Raw genomic sequence first — 23536 nt, forward strand, 5'->3', positions numbered from 1 at the left:
GACAGACAGACAGACACAGGGACAGAGACAGGCAGACAGACAGACAGACAGGCAGACAGAGACAGGCAGACAGACAGACAGACAGACAGGCAGACAGAACAAGACAGGCAGGCAGACAGAGACAGGCAGACAGACAGACAGGCAGACAGAACAAGCCAGGCAGGCAGACAGTGACAGGCAGACAGACAGACAGAGGCAGGCAGGCAGACAGAGACAAGCAGACACAGACAGACAGACACAGACAGACAGACAGGCAGACAGAACAAGACAGGCAGGCAGACAGAGACAGGCAGACAGATCGACAGACAGACAGACATACAGACAGACAGGCAGGCAGACAGAACAAGACAGGCAGGCAGGGAGAGACAGGCAGGGAGACAGAACAAGACAGACAGACAGACAGACAGACAGACGGGCAGACAGAACAAGACAGGCAGGCAGGCAGACAGAGACAGGCAGACAGACCGACCGACAGACAGACAGACAGACAGGCAGACAGAACAAGACAGGCAGGCAGGCAGGGAGAGACAGGCAGAGACAGGGAGACAGACAGACAGACAGACAGGAATGCAGACAGAACAAGGCAGGCAGGCAGAGACAGGCAGACAGGCAGGCAGGCAGACAGAACAAGACAGGCAGGCAGGCAGACAGAGGCAGGCAGACGTAGACAGGCAGACAGACAGACAGACAGACAGACAGAGAGGTAGACAGAACAAGACAGGCAGGCAGAGACAGGCAGACAGACAGGCAGGCATGCAGGCAGGCAGACAGAGACAGGCAGAAAGATAGACCAATACTGTTAGCGAAAGAGGGGCAAACTAACCGACATGCAAGCAGGAACAAATGTACTCAAACAAAGCCGCAAGACAACCACAAACACCCAAAAACCCTAATACAAGCTCAAAACTAACAGACCGACAGAACAACCCCACAGACAGACACGCAAGCAGACAGACAGGCAATTCAAGAGAACATAAGCAAAACAAACAAACAAACAAACAAACAAGCAAGCAAGCAAACAAAAAACACAGACAAACAAACACACAAGACAAAGAAACAACCCTGCAACAAGGACCGAAGACACTTACATACAGACAAATCAATCGGACGAAAATACGGACAGAACAAACTGTTTCACAAAGAAACAATTTCAGAGAAAGAAATCCTGTTTGCAGACGATAGATAATACACACGACCCGCAAGTCACGGTGAAGGTGAAAGCAGTTTAACAACAAACAATAGGGTGCAAGAATTGACACCGCAAAAGTAATACAGTGAGACCTCTCGCTGCTTTCAGACCTCTAAACAAATCACAAAATGAGATCAAATTATGGAGGGAGTAATAGCATAGAGATATAAAATTGGTACAGACACCGATTTTTGATTGAACTATTTCATGACATCATATTAATTTGACGGTTTGCAACAGTTGAGGCGGCACGCTCTCATCATGTCATGGCTACATTAATTTGCTATAAGTTTTGGTTAGCCTACATGCTATTTGAAATAGTGCGGACTATGGGATTGCATGGAATCATTTCAGTAATTGCATTTCATCAGCTTGGTACCTTAAAGGCTGACATAGTTCTATTTAATTAGTTTAATTACTTCCAGGGCTTTTCCCATCGTTGCAGGGATGTATAAATTAAGCTTCCTGCAAAGTTTTAGGTTTGAAGTCCTTACCAATTACGAGAAATAATTAATTCTTTATTGCATTGTTTGGCAACAGTTCTCCAGGACTTGGGCTATTTTTAGACCGTTGACGTCACTTCGTGACGTTTCGTAAACCAAAGATGGCGTTTGAGTCTGTTCCGTTTACATTCGACACTATCAACACCACTTTGCATTACTGAAATAATTTTTTCTGTGTTCGAAAGCTACAGCCAATCGTTATTATATCCCCTTAGGTACAGTTTTATAACATTATTGGCACATGTAAACAATATGAATTAATTAATGAACGCTACGAATATGGCAGCCTTTAACGATTTGCTTATGAAATGTTCACTCAAATTTAGGCAATTTCGTCGATTTCTTAAAAGTCGATATTTGAATCACAAAGGTGACATCATTGTATTCTGTATTGCCTTCTGCATCCGAAAATATACAGTTTTGTTTTGTTTGATTGAACAATTGGCTTAAAATGAAGAAAACCGTTAAATAGCGACTTCCTTTATTTTTGGAAAAAAACACAAACAAATATGATTTCGCTATTCTGTATCATTTGCTGATTCCAAAAATATAGTGTCTATGGTCTTTGAATTCGCTTAAAATGAAGAAATTCCTTGAAAGAAAACAATGCTTCTATCAAGCCTTTATTGACTGTACAATCTGTTCGGCCGATCTAGATAAGCAAACGTCATATAATATCAAGTCTGGAACACGTAAATGACGTCATATTGAAGGCGCGAGATTATGACATCACCTTGCGACTTTCCTTCCCCAAAACACAGTAAAGATTGTGTCTTTAGTTTAATTATCTTCTTCTCATAACTCTCTCTCTCTCTCTGTCTCCCTCTCTCTCTCTCTCTCTCTCTCTCTCTCTCTCTCTCTCTCTCTCTCTCTCTCTCTCTCTCTCTCTCTCTCTCTCTCTCTCATTTTCAAGCATTGCTAAAGAATCCTAATGCATCTTAAAATGTCTTATTGGTTGCTTGACATGTTAATTATGGTAAATATGTCATTTGTACTATAGTTAAACTTATCTTTTATTTCTTCTTGTTTGTTACCCCTCAATGGGCGAGGGCCGGATGAAAACAAGCATGTATACATTGCTTATTCTGTCACCCTCGTAAAATAAATTTCAATTCAATTCAATTCAATTCAATTCAATTCTCTCTCTCTCTCTCTCTCTCTCTCTCTCTCTCTCTCTCTCTCTCTCTCTCTCTCTCTCTCTCTCTGATTTAATTAAAATGCAATTCAGTGAAACCTCCTTCAAAGAAATGTATATGCTGTTTCTCTTGGAAACAAGTAAATAATTATGTGATAATTACACATTAACATGCTTCCATTTGAAACTTCGAGGTCTTCATCGGGGATTGACGCCCGACAAAAGCTAATTGAAGCCCGACGGAGCGAAGCGACGGAGGGCTTCAATTAGACTTTGGGAGGGCGTCAATCCCCGATGAAGACCGAGAAGTTTCAAATGGAAGCGTGTTAATGTTATTGTAATTCAATCTGACGACGATCTCTTTCCTCCTTTCATGCGGTTGTAAACAGACAGAATTGGTTCTGTTCTGTTCACACACTACTTTCAGTCCACCTACCTGCAAGGGTCAAGTCCCAAGAAATATGTCTCTGTATTCCTATCGTATCACTCTGCTCCTGTTTTGTTTTCTTTCACACACATTTTCTTCTTTTTTGACGGGTTTCTGGATAGCAAACTCTAAAACAAATTCTTTTCATCACAAAAGCGATCTTTGGAATTGACTGACGTAGTCCGGAAGAATTCATGCATCAACTTACGTCATGTATTCGACGTCATCACTTCGCATACCTTATGGTCTCGGTATTTCGTTGGCCTTCATATTTCCTACTTTTAAAATGACCCTCAAAGCTAACCGAGACTAGTTGAGGCTGTATCAATGCGCCTCGCCAGCAGGTTGTTAATGGATTTTTTAGCGAGTGACTATCGACAATTAGTCACCGGTAATTTTAATGAGTTGGGGCATTCTGACCAATCACAGGATCTGTTTCATTAAAACGCAAACTTGATTGAATTACAATATTACATCATTGCTTGATATTCATAATGCATTTTGAAATGTCTTTTTAATTGTTTGACATGTTAATTATATACATTGTATTGTAATTAACTTAACTTCTATTTCTTCTTGTTATTAATCGAGTTCAATGGGCGAGGGCCGGACGAAAAAAACCATGTATACTTTGCTTATTCTGTCACCCTCGATAAATAAATAAAGTTCAAAGTTCAAAGTTCTCTCTCTCTCTCTCTCTCTCTCTCTCTCTCTCTCTCTCTCTCTCTCTCTCTCTCTCTCTCTCTCTCTCTCTCTCTCTCTCTCTCTCTCTCTCTCTCTCTCTCTCTCTCTCTCTCTCTGCGGTACGAATGGTGGTGAGAATGGTGACGGTGATGACGAGGTGGTGGATACGTCAAATTTAAATGGCACTGATCGATCTGATGACGTTGAACAATTTGGTAATTCATTATCTTTTCTTCATTGGAATGTTTGCGGTATCTTGTCAAAATTAGACGATCCCGAGTTTGTCGATTTTCTCTCTTCTTATGACATTGTCTGTCTAGTAGAGACGTTTGTTCTAACTTTCGAGTCATGTCTTTTTAATGACCATACGGTTTTCGTCAAGCCAGCAGTCAAATTGACGCGGCAGGGAAGATGTTCGGGTGGGGTGATATGTCTAATACGGAATAATATTATCCCCCACGTTACACAGTTGGAAAGTGATAGCCACTACTTCCTTTCGTTTGTTCTGCATAAAGAGTACTTTAGGTTCACTAAGGACATTTTGCTTCTCTGTGCATACATCCCACCTGAACATTCACCGTATTATACTGCTTTTGATTTTGAAAATGGAATAAATATTTTAGAATCATGCTTGGCGGATAGTCTTTTGTCTTTGGATGATGTAGATGTAATCGTATGTGGTGACCTGAATTCTAGGACCTCGGATATTACACCTGATTACGTTGACGAACAGGATTTATATGTACATGTTAGTAAAGTTGATTGGTTTGAGACAAAAAGGTCTTCCGAAGATAAAATCTTGAACAATTACGGGAAAAAATTGCTTTGTATGTGTACTGGTTTCGGATTGTGTATTCTGAATGGAATGTGTCAAGGTGACCTTCGTGGACGATACACATTTATCTCTGATAGTGGAAGCAGTGTGAATGACTACTTTTTGATGTCTGTAAATCTATTTGAATCAGCTGCGAATAATTGCAAGTTGAATGTTTTAGAGCGTATTGAATCAGACCATATGCCGGTGGAGTTGGTTTTGCATGATAAAAGATGTATGCCGAATGCCATTATGAATGAAGCTGGTTGTGAGGTTGACGAATTTGTTGTCAAATATTGTTGGAAGACTGAATGTGCGGCTGCCTTCTCCTCTTTAATGAATTCAGGTGATGTACAGTACGAACTTGTCAATGCTGCTGCCTTAATTGAGAATGATGTTAACGCCGCACTGAACAAGTTTAATGATGTCATAAAACAGCAAGGTGAATGCATGAAAAAAAGAATGTCAATAGGTGGTAAGTCGATACAGAGAGAATGGTTTGACCATGAATGCCAAACAGCAAGAAGTCATGTCCGTAAGATGTTACATAAATGTAGAAAATCAAAAGATGTTTTGGATAAAAATATATATTGCATTGCTAGGCGTGAATATAAATACCTGATTGTTATGAAAAAGAAAAGCTACAACGCTGGTCTACTCGCTGACTTGAGCAGCTCAGTAAAATCGCAGAAACTATTTTGGGAAACTATGAAGAAACTTTCACGGAGGAAAACGCAGCCGCGTCATAACATTACTCTAGATGATTGGTTCCAACATTTTAAGAATGTATTAGAGAAGGACACACATGTAGCTATAGTGGACGTCGTTGATGGGGCTGTGGATGAAAATGTTGATGTTAATGATGAAGGAAATGATGATGATGTTGTTGAACATGTATTAGATAGACCGATTTCGAAAGAAGAAGTCACTCTTGCAATTAGAAAGCTGAAGAACGGAAAGTCTGCTGGTCCAGATGGGCTGATTGGTGAGTTTTTCAAGCATTCGGGTGAGGCTGTGGTGGTGTTTTTAGTAAGGTTGTTTAATGTCTTGTTTGATAGTGGTTTTTACCCGGACAACTGGAAGGAATCAATAATCTTGCCTCTTTTTAAGAAAGGTCAGATAAATGACACCAATAACTACAGGGGAATATCAATGTGCGATGTCAGCAGTAAATTATATAGCTCCATAATTAATAACAGATTGCAGGAATGGATTAGCATAAATGATATTACTGGTGAACATCAAGCTGGATTTAAAAAAGATCATTCAACAGTTGACCATATCTTTACACTCCTGGCGGCCATTCAGAAACAGTTTACTAATAACAGAAAATTGTATGTCGCATTTGTTGACTTTGAGAAGGCATTCGATTCGATTTCTAGGAAACTTCTGTGGCCTGTACTTATGAAAAACGGTATTAGAGGAAAATTGCATCGTTGTGTGAAAAGCATGTATTTGGATGTGAAAGCTAAAATAAGATGTGGCGCTAAATTTACTGATGTAATCAATTGTACATATGGGGTAAAACAAGGTGATGTATGTAGCCCTGTGTTGTTTTCGTTATTTATTAATGAATTAGCTTTGGAAGTAATGGAAAATGCAAAACATGGTGTGACATTTGATTTTGTTGAATTTTTCATATTGCTTTTTGCTGATGACATTGTATTGCTCTCCACAACTGTTGTTGGCCTGCAAAGACAGCTGAATAGTATGTACAATGCAGCTTCTCGATTGGAGTTGAAAGTTAACATGAACAAAACTAATATTATTGTTTTCCGTAAAGGAGGATATTTAGCTATACTGTTCAAAAAAAAAACAACGCATAGTTGCTACTTGCCAAATTTGTTTTATTTTTCGAAACAATTAACAGAAAATCCAATATTTAGATTATTTGTTTGAAATTTGGTATGGACACAGTTGAATGCACACACAGTTCATTTGCATCTTCAAATCAATCAGTCAATCAATACGATTGGGTGCCGAAGCTGTCAAGTCAGTAGGGGGTGTGACTGCCTTGAGCAGCAACAACTGCCCGGCACCTTCTGGGCATGGACTGGATCAGATGCCGGATATCTTGCTGTGGGATGGTGTCCCACTCCTCCTGAAGTGCCTGCAATAGATCGCGGTGATTTGCCGGCGCTTCTTCTCGCCTGCGCACACGTCTGTCCAATTCATCCCAGAGGTGTTCTATCGGGTTCATGTCTGGCGACATGGATGGCCAGGGAAGCACCTGGACATGGTGGTCGGTGAGGAACTGGGTGGTGAGTCGTGCTGTGTGCGGGTGAGCGTTGTCCTGCTGGAATATGGCATCCTGGTCAGCCAGAAGAGGAAGGGCGTGTGGGCGCAGAATTTCCTCCACGTATCGCTGGGCAGTTATGCGCCCTTGGACGTGCACCAGGGTGCTCCTTCCAGCGGTATTGATCGCCCCCCACACCATGACGCCTCCACCACCATGAACGGGTGCCTCATCCACACAGTTGGGCGCGTAACGTTCGTTTACTCTCCGGTAGACCCTCCTCCGACCATCATGTCGCTGGAGCAGGAAGTAGGACTCGTCGCTGAACCACACGTGTCTCCAGTGATTCCGGACGGTCCAGCGAAGGTGCTGGTTGCCCCACTGCACTCGGTTCTGGCGATGGCGGCGGGTGAGGACAGCTCCTCTGTGAGGTCTGCGAGTTCTCAAACCAGCTTCATGCAGGCGGTTCCGCACGGTCTGGTCCGATAATCGGTGTGGCCCGGGGAGAGCCTGGACAGAAGATAAGGCCGACAGGAAACGATTCCGGAGGTGGCGGAGCCGTATGAAGCGGTCGTGAGCAGCAGTTGTCGCCCTTGGTCTTCCCGCTCGTGGCAAGTCAGCAACGGAGCCAGCGGCTTGAAACCTGACCCACAGTCTACTGATGGTGCTCTGGGACACGTGGAAGTGCCTGGCGATTGCACTTTGACTTTGGCCTGCTTGTAAACGACCCAATGCAATTTGGCGGTCTTCTCTGCTCAATCGGGCCATCTTTCGTCGCTGAATTGTCGTCTGATTTCTTTGTGGCGAACAATCCGCTTTTATGGGTTTTGGAAGACATGGTGAGAGCTCAATATTCCCCGAGTTTCACGAGATTACACTGAAGCATGACGAGTGGTCATGCCAAATGAGCAATTTTGACATTGTAGCCACTGATAACGCATGCGTCACGTGCAGAGCTCACTTGTGGCAATGGACGAAAGGTCGACGACCAGATAAACATTTTCTGCAGTTTGGTGGATATCCTTGTAGCCATATAACTAAATTAACCAAATATTACAAGCTATGCGTTTCTTTTTTTGAACAGTATAGTTGTGAAAAATGGAATTATGGTGCAGATAGAGCTGTTGTTGTTAACGCTTATAAGTATTTAGGAATATTTTTTTTCCACGAGACTTAGTTTTAATGTTTCCTGTCAGGATTTGGTGAGTAGGGGTAAACGGGCAGTGTTTGGTATACTCCGTGTGTTGCACAAGTTAGAGAGTAGTTCTTACAAATTGTTTACAAAATTGTTTGATTCTCAAGTTCAACCGATTGTGCAATATGGTGCTGAGATTTGGGCTTTCCAAAAAGGTACTGAAATAGAAAAACTACACTTATTCGCCATGAAACGATTCCTGCATGTAGACATGAGAACACCAAACGACCTTGTGTATGGTGAATTGGGAAGATTCCCAATATATCTAAACTCATATGTAAAGTGCATTACATATTGGCTAAAACTAACAAGAATGGAAAATTCTGAGATTCCATGTAAAGCATACAAAGTTCTCTATAATTTAGATTGTAATGGCAAGATTACATGGGCGACGGATGTTCGAAAGTGTTTGTTCTCTCATGGGTTTGCAGATGTATGGTACAACCAAGGGGTGGACAGTATTGGTGGTTTTCTGAAATGTTTCAGACAGCGACTGATAGATTGCAGATGGCAAGACTGGAACGACCATATGCAAAGCAGTGATCGATTTTCTACATACAGATTGTTTAAGACCACAAGCAGTACTGAAGCGTATATAGATATGGAAATGAACAGCTATGTGAAAAGTGCATTAACTAAATTCAGGTTCGGTGTATCGGATCTTGCTGTACACAGGTGTAGGTATAGTGTACGGAGTGAGGAAGATTTGTTGTGTCGTCTGTGTAAATTGGCTGAAGAAAATGAAATACACTTTATGTTCTGCTGTCCTGCACTACGTGACCTAAGAGTATTATTGATAAAGCCAAAATATTATAATCATCCATGTATGTACCGATATACTTTCCTTATGTCTACTGGAAATGTCAGTCAAATATCCAAATTAGCACAATATATTTATCAGGGAATGAAAAGATTAATCACTGTGACATGATCTATGTACACATGTATTACTGTTTGATGTATACAAATTTGGGACATTTATGAAACACAATATTTTACTATGATTATGTTGTATATGGACGCATACCCTTCAGAAGGGGCTCTGGCCTAAAACTGAATAAACTTTCGTATTCGTATTCGTATATTCTCTCTGTCTCTCTCTCCCCCCCCCCCTCCCCGTTGAAATGAACCTTGTGTGTTTAATCAATAAAATGTCTTACGTCTCTCTCTCTCTCTCTCTCTCTCTCTCTCTCTCTCTCTCTCTCTCTCTCTCTCTCTCTCTCTCTCTCTCTCTCTCTCACTCACTGACCTTGTTTGTTTAAGAGGCACAGTACGCCTCCCGTAAACCATCACAGATACTGTCAGGCTTTTACACACAGTACAAACACCCTTCCATTTGAACGCTCACCGAACGGGAACATCCTAGGTGCCCTACGTAAAGAGCGAGCAATTTTCAAAGAATTAATTTTGCGGATTGTCTGATAACAAAATCGGACCGTGGTGCGTTTTGGCGCTGGACCTAACTTTTAAAATCTAAATAATAAATTGACAGCTTGTTACACAAACATTCTTAAATCATAAAAGAATTCTTTTTTCATCAAGACAAGATCAGTACAATTCGAAGTTTTGACAGTTTGAAAAAAAGAAAAGCCCGGAAGCAGGGTCACGCAAGGTCGTGGTTCTCGTAGCAGACGACGGTTTATGCCTATCGCCAGTTCCTCTAAACAGTCAAAAGCCATCGCAAGAGTTCTTGTGAATCACAGCCGTTTGTTTCGTTTAGATTCAGATGTGCATAACTACTTGCTATTGCAGATAAGCTTACAGCGAGTCGCATTCAAATTACAAACTGACGACTACATTGTGAAAAAAGGAAACTGAATCACACTGGTTCACGATGGCTCAGGGGTACGATAAACCACGCAAAAATAAATTCTTTGAAAATTGCTCGCTCTTTACGGAGGGCACCTAGGATGTTCTCAAGCGGTGAGTGTTTAAATAAAAGGGTGTTTGTACTGTGTGTAAAAGCCTGACAGTATCTGTGTTGGTTTACGGGAGGCTTACTGTGCCTGTAACTGAATAGTCATTTGACCTAATCCGTACCGGGAATTTCCAAAGTGATCCCATCATTAGTCGTAACTCTTGGCGTCATTTCATTTAATCCGTACCGGGATTTACCGAAATGATAGTATTACTAGACAACAACACTGGGTGTGATTCCGCCTAAGCCCTTCTACATTTGGCAAGACATGTTTATTTTGTTAACGCACGAAAAGTCGTCACATTTTCCAATTTTATTATTCAGCTTGCCATTACGGTAAAGCTTTATTTCCACAACAAAAATGGGTTAAATGTAAGACATTCACAATTTGAAAGACGAAACTGAAAAAGTGTGTCCAACCCCAAAATTACGTTTAAATAATGGATGTATACGTTATCTAACATATCATTCAAGCCCTAAGCAAAGTCAGAATACATAAATATCTTTTGACCTGCGTTAGAAATAAGTGGTCCGTTTCGGTCGTGGGTTTTCGATTAATCTCAAAGCTGAGCACTACTCCCTAAAAAGAGTAGTGTCGTCCTCCCACGCCTATCAATAGACTACATTTTTTTCTTTTTCTGATAATGTGTGTGTGTTTGCGTGTGTGTGCGTGTGTGAGTGTGTGTTTGTATTTGTGTGCGTGTGAACTCACCAGTACGATGTATTCATGGACATTTTCGGTAAAAAATAAATGGAAACATTAGATTTAACACCTCCTAAAAACAAAAACAAAACATTAACGTGCTTGCTTTTCTTTAAATGTTAGATTTTACATGTTTGCTATTGCATGCATACATTTCCCTGTTCTAGAATATCAGCTAGCACGAGACCCAAACTCTCTCTCTCTCTCTCTCTCTCTCTCTCTCTCTCTCTCTCTCTCTCTCTCTCTCTCTCTCTCTCTCTCGTCTCTCTCTCTCTCTTCTTTCTCTCTCTCTCTCACTCTCTCTCTCTCTCTCTCTCTTGCTCTCTCTCTCTTTCTCTCTCTCTCTCTCCCTTTCTCTCTCTCTCTTTCTCTCTCTAGCTCTCTCTTCCCCTCTATGTGCACCCTCTCTGTCTCTCTTTCTCTCTCTCTCACTCTCTCTCTCTCTTTCTCTCTTTCTCTTTCTCTCTTTCTCTCTCTCTCTCTCTCTCTCTCTCTCGGTGCACCCTCTCTCTCTCTCTCACTCTCTCTCCCCCTCTCTCTCTCTCTCGGTGCACCCTTTATCTCTCTCTCTCTTTCTCTCTCTCTCTCTCTCTCTTTCTCTCTCTCTCTCTCTCTCGGTGCCAAGGAGCACCCCCCCTCTCTCTCTCTCTCTCTCTCTCTCACTCTCTCTCTCTCTCTCTCTCTTTCTCTCTCTCTCTCTCTCTCTCTCTCTCTCTCTCTCTCTCTCTCTCTCTCTCTCTCTCTCTCTCTCTCTCTCTCTCTCTCTCTCTCTCTCTCTCTCTCTCTCTCTCTCTCTCTCTCTGCTGTATGCAAGTGTACATTTTGATTTTGATATGCAACTGTGTAGTAGTGTCATCTAGCATTTTGTATGATTGACCCTTTCTTCCCTATAACAGACTTGTACAAGAACATGCGGATACTTTATTTTATTTTTATTTCTTCCTTTAAATGTAGTGTGTGTCTGTATTAACAGTTTGTATAAGGTAACGCTTATCCCTTTGTAATACAGTTTTGAGTTCTGAGTTCTCTCTCTCTGAGATAACATTAAAGGCACAGTACGCCTCCCGTAAACCATCACAGATACTGTCAGGCTTTTACACACAGTACAAACACCCTTTCGTTTTAACACTCACCGCTTAAGAACATCCTTAAAATTAATATTAAAAGTCCTACGGTTTTGAGCCATTAAGGACTTGAGTGTTTGTCCGCTTTCATCTTGAGAACATTCTAGGTTCCCTACGTAAAGAGCGAGCAATTTTCAAAGAAGCAGCTGGTGAATAAGGCCAAAAAAAAAAATAGGTCTGTTTACGGTAACATAGGCCCAAAAAATAGGGTCGGTAGGTCGGGATTGTTTTTTTTTTTTTTTTATTTTTTTTCTCCAAAAAACCATATTTTTACGTTATTTTGCAAAAAAAACCAAGATTTTTTTTTCTTTCCCCCAAATGCCAAAAAAAAGTCTAGGGTCGCGCGAAAAAACTAGGGTCGGTCGGGTTACCGTAAACAGACCTTTTTTTTTTTTTGGCCTAATAAGCAGACGACAAGAAACACGTTTGAATTGTGAAATTAGTTTACTAATCTTTTACAAGACTACACGAGGTTAAAGTGTAACTAAACAAGCAAAAAGGAAAAACATCGTTCAGCAACCTTTACACTTTGATATGAAGAAGGGCCTCATATACTGTCGAACTGCGAAGAAAAAAAAAATTCTCTCACTCGGACACTGTTTGACGGACATGTGAAGTGCGCGCCAGGAACGACAATCTTCTTAGTTTACCTGATTAATGCCCTTAATTTTTGGTTCTGGTACTTTCAGTTCCGGCTGTTGTCATCAATCTACCAAAATAAAAGATCAAACGGAGTTTTCGATTTTTATTTCATGGTTCAGAAAAATATTGCTTATTTTCTGAAGTCAACCGTTTTAGCGAATCTTTCTTTGATTCTTAAAAGTCATTTCAGATTTTTGAAAAATAGTTAACGGTTAGTAATTACCAATATATCGTAAACAAACATATCGATAGGTTTTGGTAAGAAGACACAAGTGCGATGAATGTGATACCAGTATTTTTGTGGTAAGTAAGGATGCATTTCTTTGCTGTAAGCACATTTACAATGCACATTTAATCTGTTTAGTAACATAAACGAAAGCATGGTACAGTGCCGCTTGTTTGTGGTCTATCTTTTCGCGGCAGATGCGTAACAATTAGGGTCTCAGTTGGAAAAAGCTGCTCGGAACCAGAGCAGATTTGGCTTGGGTTCTTTGAGTGTGAATGATCGACGAGTGGCTTGACATTTTTAACGAATCATTACTGCAGCCTACTTGAAACCATCATCTGTTTCTGAATTTGTCATCAGTTATGATTGAGCAGTCTCATAGGAATCGTCCATAAAATGTTAAACCGAAAAAGGGCAGACGATTCTGAATCACACAGGCTGCTGTACAAAATCAGATCTAAAACGATATTTTGAACTGCGACGTCTGCGTAATTGTCCTGTAACAAAATACTTTGTCCTGGTCATGTGTATACACATCAGCTTCTATTGGGAAGATCAGTATTTTATATTAATCACAAATACAAGATTAGAAATAGTTCTGAAGATCGCCTTTGATTTCAGTTTCAGCGGCAAACTAGCAGATCTGTCCAAACCGGCATCGTTTCATGGTTGAAACTTGAATAATCCCAAATAGATCTGAGTGGGGGTACGTTTTATAGTATTTCAATTTTTTACGGCAGTTTTATTTAAAGATAGTGTAGTGGATGTCTCTGGTGAAGACTACAGTTATATGAATTTTTTGTTGTAATATTAAAATGATTGTTCTTTATTTACACAATTGAATGATTTGTATTTATTTGTTTGCAGATGACGGCATACTGAGTGCTCCAAGAACTGTCATACGCCTGCTGGCATTCTGTGTCTTTTCTGAAGACGTCGAGGCAAGCAGAAGTCACGGTCCTGGCCACTCACACACAATGACATGAACAAGAAATGATATTTTTTCATGGGCATATCCAGTATTAAAACTTTATTACCATGCAAACGCAACGATTAGAATTTAGAGAAGGTCATCGGTCACACACACACACACACACACACACACACACACACACACACACACACACACACACACACACACTGGGCGGATCCGGAGGGGGGTTCCGGGGTTTCCGGACCACTTAGGAGCCGGCCTTTGTATTCTAAGTGACGATTTTGGAAAGAAGTTGGCTAATTAGTTTGCTCAGGTTGCGCCAGATCGATCAATTGTCCTTGTTGTGATTCAAATTTTTCTTCTTAATATATTTACTTTTTTGGAAGGTGTATTAGAGGATGTTTCTTGGCTCAGATTGATCCATTTTCCTTGTTTTTATCAACATGTGTCGAACCCCCCCCCCCCCCCCCCCCCCCCCCCCAAGGAGGTTGAACGCTTCGCGTCTTCAACTAAACGCTTCGCATCGTCAAATTGTCCCTAAAAGAAATTTGGAAACTCCCCCTTAAAAATGATGTGATCCGCCCCTGCACACACACAAACACACACAAATAGAGAAGTAATAAATGGATACAGTTTTTCTTTGTTTGTTTGTTTGTTTGTTTATTTGTTGCTTAACGTCCAGCCGACTACGCAGAGCCATATCAGGACGAAGTTTTTCTTTATTTAAATTACAATCAGATGTGGTCGTAGAACAGGCACTGTAAACAAAACCTAGCATGATATACCACTTGTGTGATGTTTCGGTCAATATCTTTATTTTCCTTTCAGAAATACATTGGCGTTTTGAATGTCAAGGGAAGTGATACAAATGCAGCGGGCTATCAAGAACGCGAAGGCAAACAAGGTAAATACCTACTTCTGACATTAGTTTACTTATTAACTCTTTCTATACTGGCCATTATCTCCCCAGTCTCAAAAATAAACAAAACAAGATGCAGCCTTCAAACTCATAGGTTTTATTGTGAATATATTGCTAAAACATATGCCAAAGTTTGGTTTCATTGTTGTGAAAAAAAATAAAAATATAATGTCCAGAATTTATGGGTATATTTTACGCAATACGAAAAAGGGGGTATGTATTTTGACTTAGAAGCATTTTTTCTTATGAAGGCTCTGTTTTCAACAAAACTGTTTCTGTTTCCTTGTGTGAAGATTGTGCTTACACAAAAACATAACAAATACCAACTGATTTTCCATTTGGTGGTCATGTAAGCATTGTACACTAGTCCTGTGCTTCTTTTGGGGGGGTGGGTGGGAGAAAGGGAGAGACTCTAGTCGGTTGTGCAAATAGTATTTAACCATGGGTGTGAATGTGAGTGTGGACGTGAATATATGATTTACTGCAACATTCAAAACAAAATCATGTGCTTTTGCATTTTGGAAATAAATTCTATTGATTGATTGATTGTGAACATGTCCGAAAAATCTGATCACACACCATGTGGTCGACATGCAGACCTGAACGGCCAGTGTATGGTGGCAGAGTTGGAAAATAGGAAAAGTCTTGATGCCAATCCTTCATCAAAAACCGAAGAAAATCGTCATTGTAATAAGTTTGCTTTATTCTAAATCAAACGACTAGGATAGATGACAGACACAACGACAAACACATTCAATTCTATGTAAAACATACACAATGCTCACGTTAACAAGCTGGCCATAACAATGTGCCCATCGTGCATGAAGTGTGTCTTTGGTCGGATCAGTAGCCGTGCTTTGTCTGCGATACTAAACATGAAATTTTGTTAAAGCGACGATTTAGCAATGTTGTTGTTGCTGCTGCTGCTGTCTGTTCTTGTCACGACATCTCGTTTTTTCCCTCCTGATTCTGAGAAGAAGCTGTTTAATTGTGATATCAGGCCTTGGAACCCCTGATTTTCACTTGGAGCATTCTCAAAGAAACTTAGCGTATGTTAAGAAAAATGAGTGTACTCCACACTTTGTCTTTTGTTGTTCGTTGTCGTTGCATGTCTACCGTTCCACAGCCACCTACTATAGGTGATGGGGTCTATGTCGACCAAAAGAATGGGATTCACTGCAGGTCGAGTTCCTGTAGGTGGATTCTCTGTATACCTAAGACTTTAAAATTGGCAATCTTGTATACAGGGAATACCACAGGGTGTAGTTCCTATAGCGTTTTGCTAATATCAATGAAAGTCACGTGATGCTTAGCGACATCGTTAGAATTTGATGTTTTTCGATCTTTTTTTGATATTTCTTAGAAATTCGAGTATGGTTTGCAAGTTTTATTGAAAAACTGCACCTTGTGGGATTCCCTGTATACTAGATTGCCAATTTTAAAGTCTTAGGTATACAGGGAATCCACCTACAGGAACTCGACCTACAGAGAATCCCACTCTTTTGGTTGACATAGACCCCATCAGCCCTACTATAAGTGCAAGTGTTAAATGACGTATTTCCACAAAAGACTGCTTGCAGAGAATCATGTGATGCCAATGACAGGTAAGGACATGTGGTAATACATACTACGTTTTGGAACCAGGGAAAATGCAGCACAAATTATTTATCAACCAAATTGATTGACTTGTGCACCACGACAAAAGTTTTCTTTGATCCATAAAAGGTCTTTTGCCAGAAAAATTGCTCTGAACATCAAGTACCCTGCAAGTTGTCACACATTTACATTATTGAAATAAAAAGAAAACACACCAGTAACCAGGTTAGGTACGTTAATATCTATAATCAATATCTCGGCACGTTACTGCCTTCTTCGGGATGGTAAGCTGAACATTATTGAACAAAATAATCGGTTTAGATTGTATACTTTGATTCCTGAACGAAGAAGCAGAGGTACTGCATACAACTAGGACTGTAATATCAGCTTTTGCCTGAAACACACACACATACACTTATAAAATTAATGCAATGTCATTGTATGAAGCCAGAACAATCACTAACTTACATAGTTGGTCACACAATTACCCATCACTGAACAATAAATCGAAGTCGGGTGGATTCAATGACTAAAGCAGTAAAGGCTTTGAAAAAACCCTCATCACAAAACATCCCCCCCCCAAAAAAAATAATGAAATAAAACAGGTTGTGTATATATAGCGCAGTAAACACCATGCAGGTACAAGCAAAGATTTGACAGTGATTATCCTTGTTTTATATAGCACACATTTTCGAGTTTTAATCTCTCTCTCTCTCTCTCTCTCTCTCTCTCTCTCTCTCTCTCTCTCTCTCTCTCTCTCTCTCTCTCTCTCTCTCTCTCTCTCTCTCTCTCTCTCTCTCTCTCTCTGGAAAGTAATTTATTGACCTGTGGGTTATTTGCGTTTGTATACACATTGGTGATTCGTAAACTATGTTGAAAGAGATTGTCAAACAATATTATATGGGGTGTCTTAAAAAAAATGTATATCAACAAAATCTGTCATTATTATCAGGCACACGGTTTTAACAAAGCTATGTCACGGAATGCAACATAAGTGGCTTAAAAAGTCGTGTTTTTGTGTGTGCAGGATATTCGCTAGGACAGGACCTCAAGCTGAACCAGCACAACAGCGATGCATTCTTCCATGGCTTCCACAAAAGTCTTTCACCTATAGCGGGCATTGCATGTACAGATAGTCCAAAGAGGGTTAGGGTTACCCTAACCCTCCTTTTTAAAAAATCTTTAGACCAATTATCCCTCTGTTCCCATGTTAAACATGGAATAATTCTGGACAAATGCGAGGACGTTAGCTTTTTTTTATTTTATTTTTTTTATCATTTTACTTATCATTAAAACTTGTTTAGATTTCGATTCGTAAACCATTTACAGTAATCCTTTGTTTTTTTAACTTTGTTAATCTTACCACAGTCACTTCGTTGTTTAGATTTATCATTAAATTTGTTACCATTATGCAGGAAAAATGTAGAATAAAACCAGGAGAGCTTTCGGTAGAAGATATTTCCTGTGTCAAAAGTTAATGCTTATTCTGATTGATGGGTGCTCCAAACTAAGTTATTTTGACTGCCTTATTCGAATTCATTTCCAAGACAGGGCTGAGAAGTGGAGAAGCTTAGGAGAATATCGTAACAATTGTCTGGGTGTTTATGCAAAACTTTCGAATATGTCAGATTTTACTTTAGAGATTTTAAATACTGTTAACTGACAGAAATGCTATAACTTCTACACCAATTGACTGGATAACTTCATATTCAGCATACTTAAACTTGATTTTATGCATGTGCAGTTCACAAAGTGGCAAATTTGTAGGTTAAATTATCTAACTTTTGCATCACCAATGACACCAACGCTTTCGTGTCTGAGGATTGCCCTGAACCTAGCTGTAACTGCATGCTTTCTTCAGGTCATCGATAGCCTGGGGGTTGAAGGGGATGTTTTTACATACTCAGACATTCAAAATAATCAAAAAGGTAAAAGCCTGAAGGGTTTAAATTAGGTAAAAATGGCTACCGCTCAATGTCAAAACTCGTTCTGTTTAGTCGACCCCCGAATTTGGAGAAAAAAATTAAAATTGCACAAAAGTCAGACCATTCAATTTACAAAATTGCCACTTACTGGAAAGGCAGAACATAAACTGAAGTTAATGAATACCATATATAAAATAATTGGTTCAAAAGATGCAGAAGTAATTTGCATGGTTGTGGGTGTCCTTTTTAGGGGGGTCAACCCTGTAGAAGAGACGATTTTCTTTAATTATCAATCCGTAATATATTGTTTGTTATGCATACAAGATTAACATTGACAAATACTTCAAGACTCCTCATTGATCTTAAGAAATGTTGTGGTTTTTTTTGTTACTGACTGATTCACTTTCTATTCACTTTACTCTACATAAGTCACGACAAGAAAAGCAAGGGAGGTAATTTCTTCGGAAGAGGTAATTCTCTCCCCTCAGAACGATTGTTGTAGTTTGTTTGATTTTGTTCCCTTCTAATAAGTATTATTTAAAATAGATCTTTACATCTTGATGTGAAAGGCGCAGTACCCCCCTCCCCCCAGGATGTTAAATTCTAGGTTGTGTCCATGTAAAATCCTGATCCTAGTCAAGATCCGAGTTGGTTTTTCATGCAACTGTGCCTCTTTATGCCACTCAATTAGACATACTTTGCAATCCATAATTGCACGAAAGTAAGTACAGGAAATACGTTGTTGTCGTGTTTTTAATATTACATAATGAAATAAAAAAATGTCACAACTGGTTTCGTGTTGGGCTTTCTCTCTCTATCTGAATCTCATAATTACTTCCTTCTGAGGCCTGAAATGTGTTGCAGGCATTGTTCAGCTTACATTTATTGTTACAATTTTTGTGGATATGTTATTAAGTGTGTCTGTGTTTCTATCATTCGTTATCAGTGTGGTTAAAAAAAAAAGCACACGTCAAAGTAATTTACCCTTCATCATTATCAAAACATGCAGATACAGGTAATAAATATTTGTGATACTTTAAACAAATACAATGTTTGTTTGTTGCGTTTTTTTCTTTTTTTCAGAGCAAACACACATCGTATTTGTTCAAACGTGTATATTCTGCACTTTCTAATACCCTGCATGGATCTCCAAATCAAGAATAATGAAAAGTCGTCTAATAGCACTGCAGCTCTCACACGAACATGATAGAAGCTTGCATGCATGCACCCAGGCTCGCTGTCTTCGGCTAAAAGAGCTTACCGTTGGATCTTCGCTCAGACAAATGTAGCTGTCTTGTCCACTTGCTCCTGTCGCATAGATCTGCAATGTGCAACATCATCTTTGATTAATAAGTCTGAGGCACAGACAAACACACACGCGCGCACATTTGCGAGAGAATGCACGTCAGTCTATTCAATCAAACAGTATAAAAACATACCACAGACGTGGTGGTGGAAACTGGACATTCGCCGTATAACAAAATCAAGAGATTCATTTGTGTGTGTATGTTTAATCAAAAGTTCATCTTGCGCATGTTCTGCGCGTTCTTAGAATCCGGTTTCATTCTAGAATGGACCGGGTCCAGGTTGGAATTCTAACCCTGCGCAAGTACAGGGGTGCCATTCTAGAATGAAACCCTTGTTGCTGGTCCATTCTAGAATCGGCCTTGCGCAAGGTTGGAATTTGGGTCCAAGTTGGAATAGTCATTTCAGTTAGACTATCACACAGCCAAAGCCACAAATGTGGATTTTCTGTTTGTTTTTGTTTTTTGTGTGTTTGGTTGGGTTTTTTTCTCTCGGGTTTTTTACACTTTACTCAAAGACATCGTGAATTGGGATTGTGATGTTCTGAAAGTGATTACCGGATTTTGAGAGACACTCAGCACTGATCGCTACGAACGGAAATTTCCGGACTGACAATGTTTTGCAGATCTCGCTTGTAACTGGATTTTCTGTTTGTTTTTGTTTTTTGTGTGTTTGGTTGGGTGTTTTTTTCGGGTTTTTTACACTTTACTCAAAGACATCGTGAATTGGGATTGTGATGTTCTGAAAGTGATTACGATTTTGAGAGACACTCAGCACTGATCGCTACGAACGAAAATTTCCGGACTGACAGTGTTTTGCCGATCTCGCTTGTAACTTTTAATCTTATTCATATACATGAAGAGTTTGAAACGTGGGCATATCACAGTTTGGAAGCAGGGATTCTGATAGATTAAATAAAAACTGTCAAACTTTTAGGCATGGAATTCCCCTTTGAGAGTATTTGTTGTGGTAGTACTACTACTATGAATTGCTTTCAATGTTTTCCCATAATATTATAAAACCAGACAAAAGTTGTTGTTGATTTCTGTTTTTGTTAATGTCAACTTTTTTTTAAACCTGTGACAACAGCTCTATAACTCACTCTGTCCTTCTGTTGGTCTGTCTGTCGGTTAGTCGGTCTGACCGTCTGTCTGTCTGTCTGTCTGTCAAAAAAATTGCCAAAAAACCGGACATTTCCGAGAGGGAGACAGCGCTGACATTGCAAGCGGCCGCAACCGGCTCTCATCACAAAAACAACTGCCCTGCAAACATTACCGCCCTGGTAGTCCCCCTTGCTATGGTCTGCCTTTGTTTATTGCGTACTCAGGAGTGTCAACTTTCTTGACATGACATGACATCGCAAGATCGCCAAAGGATTTTTTCAGGGGTAGACAAATCAGCCCCATTTTATCAAAGGGAAGGTGCAGGTGGAGATAATTCAAGGGAAGACAACTCTGTCTTACCTACAAACATTACGGCCCCCTTTATTCACTCTCGCGATGCTTCACGCATGTCAACTTTCCTCAGAATGGACCAGCAACAAGGGTTTCATTCTAGAATGGCACCCCTGTACTTGCGCAGGGTTAGAATTCCAACCTGGACCCGGTCCATTCTAGAATGAAACCGGATTCTAAGAACGCGCAGAACACGCACATTCAGTCTGTATTGTAACAGGACCCATCCCGTAAAAACTTCGAACAGATCTATTAAATTCTGAAATCCTTGACAAGTTTTTTTTCCAATCATCTGTATCTGACCGAAGTAAAAAAAATTAAAAAAATCAGCCAGTACACGCATCTACCCCCTTACACGACAATACATATGTGGCGAAAAAAGGAATCAAGAGGGGGGGGGAACAAGGAATAAATTAGATCCAGAAATAATTCCACTTCATCATTCCAAAATTCAAGTGTGAAGTGATCAGATACTGTGGTAAAGATACGTGCTTAGTATCACAACTGAAAATACAAGCCCTAGGGTTTTAAATCAAGGAAACAATTAAAGTTAAGGAAAGATCAACAGAAATGTCGAGAACATGTAAAATATTGTACTTACAATCCGTTTCAGCATGCTCTTCGAATAATAATCTCCCAGTCAGCCTCGTGCTTACGACTTCGACAGGATGTTGCCTCTCACGCTGAGCCAGTACATTTGGAGTGAATTCAAAGGCCGGAGATGCAGTACAAGCACATTAGTTAGATCCAATTCATTTACATTGCTACCTTGCCCAATGTATGGCTATTTCTGTTGGTAACATCACACATGTGGCAAGCAGTGCTTGTTGCCGACTCTGCTGGGACAGGCAGCAGACGATTTTATTTAGGAACCAAATTCTGATTGGTTAAAACATAAAACCGGAACTCAAAGTACCACTTGTTCTTTGGAAGTATCAAATCAAGAACAGATAAGCAGGTAAATCTGAAATGGGTTCAACACTTTTAAAAAATCGTAGTAAATCAGAAAACACAGTAAACGTTGGAAAAATCGTCCAGTATCGCTTCTACAGGTCTATACTTGGACAAAACATAAAGCAATTCAGTAAAGCTGACACTTCAAAATGTCTGTTTAGTTACACTTTAAGCCTATAAACAATCTATGCTTTCAGTGTATTATAGTGCCTGTGATACACACTGTTGTCGTCACTGAGATCTAGTAACTTGCTGAATAAATGTTTAACTATAGGTGAGTCTAGTCATAAATAATGTAGATCGGAATTTCCCTAAATAATGTTATTGTAAGTCATGACACGTAGAATGTGTCGGCGTAAGCCATTCTTCGTGTCACAATCAAGTCTTTTTTACTTCTTCTTTTTTTCACGGACTAGCAGTCGGCATTTTCCTGTCGTTTTTCCAGTTTCGTTACTTTGTCTGACATTTTGGCACTGTCTTGTTTTCACAACAAACAATAATTAATATAAATCTTTCCATCCTATGAAAAACCTCGACTGAAAAAGGCTGTCCAAACCAAAATTGTGTTGAAAGAAACCATGTAAATGAATGAGAGCTGTTCAAAAAACTACGGGCAAATGTAGCATATATGAATGAATATGATCATGAAGAAATTAAGTGGTCCGATGAGGTCTGGTTATCGTTTACTCAAAGCTGAGCTCTACTTCATGTAGAGTCGACCTTCCATGCCTCGCTGTAGACTGCTTTTTCTTGTCTATTTTCGGTTTCTATTTGCTTTGACTACCCCCTCCCCCCCCTCTCTCCTCACACACACACACACACACACACACACATAAACCTCCTGCAAATGTCATTCTCAATGCCAACATCTTTTCCATGATGGTTTGTCCGAAGTTTAAACAGAGCGCGAAGCAGCAGACCGGCAGCGCGAAACAGAGCGCGAAGCAGCAGACCGGCAGCGCGAAGACTGCAGAACACCGGAGGCAGCTGGAGTTGATCGAGGCTCGTGCCAACACAGCATTTCCTAGAGCTGAGGGAGCGCATGCAACAGCTATTATGGTAATTAAGGCTAAATTGCCTTCTTTCGATGATAGCAAAGATGATTTGGACGATTTCCTTAAAAGGTTTGAAAGGATTGCTCGCATGCAACGTTGGCCTGAGGACACCTGGGCGACACGGCTGAGCACTTGTCTTTCAGGTAAGGCATTGTTGTTGTACAACAGTTTATCAGATGTGGATGCTCAAGAATATGCAACACTCTGGGATGCCTTACGTTACCGTTTCAAGTTGGATGGGGAAACCTATCGCCAAAAGTTTCGTCACTGTAAATTACAGGAAGGCGAAACCAGTGGTCAATATTTGGCTCGTATCTCTGCCTATTTTGAGAGGTGGGTGAATATGGCCGAGAAGGAGCACACGTATGACGCGTTGAGTGACCTGTGTCTCCAGGAGCAGATGTTGTCAGGAATCAAACCTGACATGTTAGTATTCATCAAACAGCAGCAGCCGACCACCCTAAATATACATTATCACTGTAACATATATATACACTGATGGTTTAGCCTATAGGAGTTTGATGGTACCACTAACTCATTTTTATAATTTACACGTCTGGTGATTCAAAACGTGGTTTGCATTAGAAGGAAGGTATCT

General features: G+C 40.2%; 1 protein-coding gene and 1 long non-coding RNA gene across 2 annotated transcripts in view; both read left to right on the forward strand.

The window, feature by feature from the left end:
* The window catches only part of LOC138945502 (fibrinogen C domain-containing protein 1-like), an 89695-nt gene that overhangs the window by 18420 nt on the left and 47739 nt on the right, over positions 1–23536 (forward strand). The window lies entirely within an intron of this gene.
* LOC138946074 (uncharacterized) lies at positions 12396–13691 on the forward strand. Its single transcript, XR_011449191.1, has 3 exons — positions 12396–12873; positions 13418–13502; positions 13664–13691. It is a non-coding gene; the product is annotated as an uncharacterized lncRNA (long non-coding RNA).

Source organism: Littorina saxatilis, linkage group LG13, assembly GCF_037325665.1.
Source record: "Littorina saxatilis isolate snail1 linkage group LG13, US_GU_Lsax_2.0, whole genome shotgun sequence".
Lineage (NCBI taxonomy): Eukaryota > Metazoa > Mollusca > Gastropoda > Littorinimorpha > Littorinidae > Littorina > Littorina saxatilis.